The sequence below is a fragment of the Rhamphochromis longiceps genome, linkage group LG6, assembly GCF_057381845.1.
Source record: "Rhamphochromis longiceps isolate RC_006_pf linkage group LG6, R_longiceps_female_GT1.1, whole genome shotgun sequence".
Classification (NCBI taxonomy): domain Eukaryota; kingdom Metazoa; phylum Chordata; class Actinopteri; order Cichliformes; family Cichlidae; genus Rhamphochromis; species Rhamphochromis longiceps.
In genome coordinates, this window is record NC_140562.1 from 2,783,739 (window position 1) to 2,791,238 (window position 7,500).

At 44.8% G+C, this 7,500-nt stretch overlaps 1 protein-coding gene across 1 annotated transcript in view; it reads right to left on the reverse strand.

Moving 5' to 3' along the window:
- The window catches only part of tmem176 (transmembrane protein 176), a 19,554-nt gene that overhangs the window by 11,312 nt on the left and 742 nt on the right, over nt 1-7,500 (reverse strand). The window lies entirely within an intron of this gene.

The following is a 7,500-nucleotide window of genomic DNA, read 5'->3' on the forward strand; positions in this document are numbered from 1 at the left end:
GACAAGACAGACAATACGCTAACTAAGAATAGTACAATATATACATATACATACATACATACATACATAAGTCACTCATTTTTTGATCCAACCTGACTCACACAAACAGTTTGTGGAGTTACACACTTGTGACTGTGGGGCAGTGGCAACCCTTTCCCAGTGTGGTGACCCACATGGTAAGTGCCACCCATGTTCTTTCTTCTCCTATCATTTGTCTTCCACTGAGCAGAATTATGACTTAGGTAAACTTAAGCTCCTAGCACTTACTGTCAGGGTCCTGGGACTGGGCGACCCAGGATCCCTGGGCAGTCATGGACCTGTGTATTATTATTATGTATTTTTGGTGTCGTTTCCCCTTCTCTGTGCGTGTACATATATGTGTTTCTCTGTGCTGTGTTAGTCTGTGTCCCACTCATATGTTTAGGCGAGGTATGGGTGTGTATGTCTGCGGGTGTGCCTGGAGGATGGAGCTCGGCCACCTGCAGGCCTGAGGGGTGTGGCCCTGCGGAGGGACTGGCCACACCGGAAGCCACACACCTGCCGCTGATCAGGGCTCGTCGGGGGAGCTACTTAGGAGAGTCTTGGAGCTCCCACCGACGCGGGATCATTGAGTTATCTTACCAAGTCAGTGTGTGTTAGCTTAGGTCTGTGCTGTGCGTATATGCCCGCCGAGGGTTAGTGTTGACGGCTGCGCCTCTGGTTTCCCTACAGGAGGAGGAGTGGTCCGGAGAGGCAGCACGCACGGGGGTGCGGAAACACAACAGCGGGGAGCACGAGCACAGATATCGGAGGGAAGCACGCACACGGGGTTCGAGGGAGCAACGGGGAGTTATTGTATTTACAGCCTTTTCACTGTAAATAAAGAGCACTGTTTGCATCGCAGAGTCTGCGTTTTGGGTCCTCCTTTCCCCACATCCCCACGGTCTGCCAGCCAGACCGTGACACTTACGTTAGCTGTGCAGACCCCATTTGGAGGGAGGCAAAGAGCCTTTTGTTTGTACAAATGATCAGTTATTTAATATTGAACACATTTTTAAATGAATTTTATAACATTTGTACTGATCACCAAATCTAGTGTATTTTTAACAAATTATTACATCTTAGAATTTTTGTTATTTTTAACATTTTTGCATATTATTTTAGTTTGTTGTAGTTCATTTCCACTTGCATCAAAGGATTTAAATAAATAACAAACATGTTCCATGTACCTCAAAGTCACTAAATCTGTTCTCAAACTCCTAGAAATGGAGGAAACAGTTTCATGATCATTAATATGCAAATTGCCATGACTGTTGCTTAACAACCACTGATCAACAACCACTGATCAATAACCATGAGTCCCATTCACAGAGAGTTGATTGGCTGCAATCACAGCATTGTAAGATGGTGACAGATGTACCCTTAGGCCCCTCCTCAATTCAGAGATGGTCTTTCCCTTTTCACGTAAATGGCCTCCTTGACTCCGCCCTCAAACCAGCGTTCCTCCCTGTCCAGGATGTTACATCCTCATCACTGAAAGAGTGTCCACTGGCCTGTAGGTGTGAATAGACTGCAGAGTCCTGGCCTGACGAGGCGGCTCTTCTGTGCTGTGCCATCCGCTTCACCAGAGGTTGTTTGGTTTCCCCGATGTATAAATCACAGCAATCCTCCAGTGTACACTATACTGTGCTGTTTGTGCAGGCAGACCCGATCCTTGGGGTCGAGGCCCCAAATGGGAGCATTGCCATTAAGAAGCACTATCATTCAGCACTGACTGCATGGAGGGAAAGTGCAGGACTGTAAATGTACGGAAAAAATGTTCTTCTGAGCTTCAAATGCATTTATGGTACTTATCATGTCAGCAACTGTCTTACCTTTTGATTGACAGTTCAAATGGATCAGGACCCAATGACGTCAGTTAAAAATGCAAGGTCAAGCATCCACTCAGTGTCCTTGAGATGTCTTTCCCTTTGGTCTGCACGAACTGCATGAACTCCTTGATTTCACCCAAAGGTGACAAAAAATGACATACACCCATCCCCTGCTTAGTCATCAGATCTCTCTGTGTAGTAACAGGTCACCGTGCTCAGCTGAAAGTTCCTCCAATAGGACGCCTGCTGGTGAATGGTGCAGTGGTTAGGCAGACATTTTGGCAAGTCTGTGTTACTATTGCATTGAGCAACGAAGCCTGCATGTCAGCATGTCACGGTAGGAGCCCCGTGAGTAGTCTCCGACTCCAGCTTTTTTAATGGTACCTTGTTCTCCATGAAGAACCTCTTCACTGCATGTAGATGTCAACTCCCTCTGTTGTGTCTTTAGGGGCAGTAGTGTGAAATCATCAAACACCATTTGACAGACATGATCATCCGCGATGTACTGCTGCTGTCCACAGACTCATCGTGCTGGATGTTGAACTACTAACCAGATCCTGGTCAAGTTCTCAGATATAGCTGACACTCTTCTCACCACTGTACTCGCCCCCAGTTACACATATTTATGTAATTGATATTAGGACCATTCTTCTCAAGTGTTTGAACAGAGTGTTTGCAATTATTATCACTGTGCCCTCCAAAATCTCTTTGCAGCTCTGAATGAAGCTTCAGTTGCTTTTTGTGACTTTTCACCAGCCTTGTAAAAAAAAAAAAAGACTTCTGGTTGCCCAAAACTGCCTTTAATTCGTCGACTTTTTTGCTCATGATGGTGGGTAGTTAGCATGGAGGCTTGCATGAAGTGCACTGAAGTGTCTCTCCACTTTGTGCCGCTTTGCCATCGCCACAGTTGCCCCCTGTGTTGGGGAGTAATTGAATACATGTACCAGCGTTACGTATTTAACATACGAAATATGCGTAACTGTATTTCGTTACAGTTACCGTTTAAAAAGGTGGTATTCCGAATACAGTTACTTTGTTGAAATAAATGGATTACACGACGGTCTTTTCCTGTTTCACATGTTAGGCTATGGCCTCTCTATTTTTGGTAATTCCACGCCGGTGGAAACCCAAGCGAAACGCAGTAAGGGGCTCAATGCCTGTGTCTTATTGTCACGGCCCATGTCATCTCTACTTGCAGCCGCATAATGACGTGAAGAAATATTTAAAAAAAAATTATTATTCAAAAAATTATTTAATATGAAGGCAATATGAGCAGAGTGTTACAGGCATAGCCCTATACCCGTCATGTGCAAAAAAACGGAGAGCGGAAAAGTTCGAGCTGTCATGGAGCAGAAACGGGAGCTGGAAGCATGTAAATATAATAATAACCACTGCAGCCAAGAAGAGAGCCTGACGAGCCCAGCTGTAAGTAAGCTGTTAAGACTCGACTGTACACTGTGTTCCTGGTTTCCTTTGAAACTATAAGCTCTGTTGCAGCAGCCTTTCAACGCCTCTCTCTGTCTCTCACTAGCAAACTTGACCCAGACAACAAAGTAAAGCTAGTTTTCAGCTACGAGCCCGACACGAACCCGCCGTATTAGTCAGAGGTCCCTTTACTACGGTTCAGAGCCGCGGACCTGTTTTATATATGCGCGGAATAGTTTTCTATACGAGATCACTGAGGTGGCACGGTGGTTAGCGCTGTTGCCGCACAGCAAGAAGGTCCTGAGTTCAATTCCACCATCAGGCCGGCGTCTTTCTGTGTGGAGTTTGCATGTTGTCTGCGTGGGTTCCCTCTGGGTACTCTGGCTTCCTCCTACTGTCCAAAGACATGCAGCTTGTGGGGATAGGTTAATTGGATAATCCAAATTGTCACTAGGTGTGAATGGTTGTCTGTCCCTGTGTGTTGGCCCTGCGACAGACTGGCGACCTGTCCAGGATGTACCCCGCCTCTCGCCCTATGACAGCTGGGATAGGCTCCAGCAACCCTGAAAAGGATAAGTGGAAGCGAATGGATGGATGGACGAGATCACTGCTAAAAGTGCAGTCCCACACCGGTTGCCCTGCAAATGAGACATACACACTTTTCTTTAACTGTTAGTTTAAAGATTTTTGTTTTCCATGTTTTTCTGAAAGAGTGAAAGCCACATCCTGCTCCTCATTGGAGCTACGCCCGCTGTCTCATCTCAGCAAAGAGCAAGACGGCAATTTGTCTTGATATTGAACCTCAGACCTCAGACAAGGTCCGAGATCATATATAGATACCGTTCTGTTTTAAATATGTTCATATGCTAATGAGACAAATAAGTGGAAATTGTATTTCTATTGTTATACATCAGAAAATTGTGAAGCTTTTATTTTGACATCCGGATAGACAGGAAAGCCTTTATCTTGACATGTGCATAGACAGGAACAGTGGGTCAGGATTCCAGCATCACCTGACTGTCGGCCCAGGAACTGTGAGAGAGTAGCGGTGGGGAGGTGCGGGAAATTTGAAGGTGGACATTCCATACGGTTTGAGTGAATTGTTTGGTTTTTGGACTTTGGACTACGGATTTGGATCACAGAGTTTGGCAGTTGGCATAAACTGGTGTGTGACTGGCTCGAATGGTGTCTCTGGTAGATGAGGATGATGAAATGGATTTTGGTGAATGGACCCTGGTTGCTGGCGGGGGAAGATCAGGAAGAGGGAGAAGCAGGGGAGAGGAGGCAAGTTTGGTTGGGTTGCAGACCAGTAAACAGAGTTTGGAAGAGAACAGCTCAGATGAAGGGTTCAGGGTCATGAGGAAGAAGATGGTGAGGGAGGAATTTAAGATAACTTTGAAATTCAGGAAGGAGGATCAGGAAGTGCAATTGAGCCCAATAGCGGTGTCTAGAGAATTGGAAAAGAAGTTTGGTGCTAATTATCCACACCTAGTCAAGTGTGGATAAAAGCATACCCGAGGTAGGCTTCCCAGAAGCTCACTGTTCTTTGCCTTGATGGCACCAGCCATTTTAGCCAACCTGCAATGCCATTTTAAGATAAACCTCTTCTCACTAACGCTCTGGTATTCGTCTCCTTTTTTATGTTGCGGCTTTTGAGCAGGGTCGTAACATAAGTGGGGGCTCGTCCGGGATTGTTTAGACATTTTTTTGGGACTGAAATCAGTTTGTTTTACTTTTAAGTGGGTGAGTGAAGGTGTTCACTGTGATTGAGCAACGTCCCTTTAGTAAGTGTGTTTTAGCTGGGTAGCTGTGCTGCCCTTCCATCGCAGCATTTGTTTGTTGTTTTGCTTTGTTGTTGTTTTCATTTGTTGTTTGGTGGTACACCACTGAAGACTAGGTAGGTAAAGTTAGGGTTTTATTGTTTTTAGCGTTTTAGGTTGGGAGTTGCACATAGTAAATCAGCGGCACCAAACTTGGCAGGAGGTTTGAGACCATTAATTCTGGTCTTGTAGCTGAGGCAGGTAGGCTGTTCTTAAGTTGGCATTGCGTGTACATCATGTGTGTGCATCTGATGTCAGTGTGGATGGATGCTAATGACATCCTCATAAGGTGAGTGTTTTGTGCTGTGGCCTTTATTGTGGCAGAGCGTGTGGCTACTTTGGTTAGATCACTTCTGAGCAATCATTGTGTGGCCATAGCTCTCTGTTTGTGGTTGGTCACTAGCATGCTTTCTTTACTGAGCTTTGGAGTTTAAAGTGACTTGTTGTGGTATAGGGCCACTTGTATGTGACCATTTGTGTGGTGGAGACAACAGATCAGTTGGTTGTGATTATTTGTTGCTACTTTTGGTTTTGTGTTGTAGCAGATCAAGTAATTATTTTGGGTGTGACTGTCGTGCTCCTTTGTGTTGGTCACATGTTACTTTTTGCGTGTTCAGTGTGGTAACTTCAAAATCCTCATGCAGGGGCGTCCCTGTTTAAAAATGCCAGCTAAAGAAATGTGAGTATTTAGTTCTATGTTAGAGCTGGTAATAAAGTGCTTAAGTTTATGCTTTGGCTCAAGCTTATGTTTGAGGGATCAAGGTCCAGAGGGGCTTTTTAAAAATTTAGGGGTCCTAGAGGAACCCTTTTGAGGGAGGAGGTGTTACGCAACCAGCTCCTCTGCAGCTCCTAATCTCCTCAATGTGTTCAGCTGGTGCTATTCGTCTCCTTATGTTACGACCCTGCTCTAAAGCCACAACATAGAAAAGGAGACGAATACCACAGTGTTAGTGAGAAGAGGGTTTTATCTTAAAATGGCATTGCAGGTTGGCTAAAATGGCTGGTGCCACCAAGGCAAAGACTAGTGAGCTTCTGGGAAGCCTACCTCAGGTATGCTTTTATCCACACCTGACTAGGTGTGGCCAGTTAGCACCAGCTGAACACATTGAGGAGATTAGAGGCTGCAGAGCGGCATAACAGATGGGTGGTTGGGGGAAGAAAGAAGGAACTTAAATTGGATCAGTTAGACATCTGTCAACAAGTGCCATGGCCTGTAATCCCTTCATGGATACTTTCTGAAGCAGCTGTAGGTTTTGCTTTATTGCACCAGAAGAGTAAGGACAGGGCAGGCGGTCTCGACTTAAATTCAGTTCAGGGTTACATTGAACAGTAATGTGGGTATGTGCAAGTATATACGTGTGCTTCAAAGAATCCAGCCAGTCAAGTGGGGGTAGCACTAGTAATTCTGGACTTTATGGTAGAACTTGGGAAGAGGATTAATGATTATCTGTTTACAGGAGAAATGATAGCAATTCTATTAGCGGTTCAGCGGGTGGAAGATTTGAGGCCATTGAAAGCAATTATTTGTTCAGATTCAAGAGCAGCCTTGGTCAGTCTACAGAGCGGTCATTCGGAAAGTAGATCAGATATTTTAATAGAGATTCAGCAAACTCTTTTCAGAATACATATGATGGGTCTGTCAGTGTTTGCATGGGTTCCCAGCTCACTATGGGGTAAGGGGGAATGAAGCAGTGGATGGGTTAGTAAAGGAAGCTACTAATTATAGGATAGTTGATCTGGCGGTGAGTTTTGGTCAGGTGGAAGTTAAGACTGTTATTAAGCGAGAAATGAGGGGTAGATGGGAGAAACAGTGGGAAGAAGAAAGGAGGGGAAGGTGGGAGTAAGGAGAGCCACAAGGAGGTAGGAGGAGGAGGTGGTGGTGGTGTCAAGACTGAGATTTGGACATACAGGATTGAATTCTACACTGTTCTTTATAGGGAAACATAATTCAAGGACATGTAACTATTGTGGAGAGGAGGAAACTTTGGAGCATGGTATTTTGTAGTGTCGGAAGCATAAGGTAGAGAGGAGACAACTGGTCCAAAGTCTCGGTAACATTAACTTGAAATTAGATCTTATTAAGTTATTGCAAAAGGAGTTGGGGAATAAAAGCTGTCAAGCCCTGTTTCAGTTTTTGAGAGAAGGTAATTTGGAAGGATATGAAGTAGGTTGGTTTTGTTTGTTTTTGAGCGCGATTCCTGTCCACACTCCATATCAGTGGTGGCGGTAACGCACCATGCAGTTGTTTGCCAGTTCAGTCAGTTCTTTGTATATTAGACAATTAGTAATGGGGTGTTTGAGACATTATTTTGTACCTTCCTTGAAGTGCAGTAGTTATAGGTTGTAGCTTCTGAGCTAATGATACAAGTGTACACTTGCCCACTACCTGCTTATTGTTCTTTGTA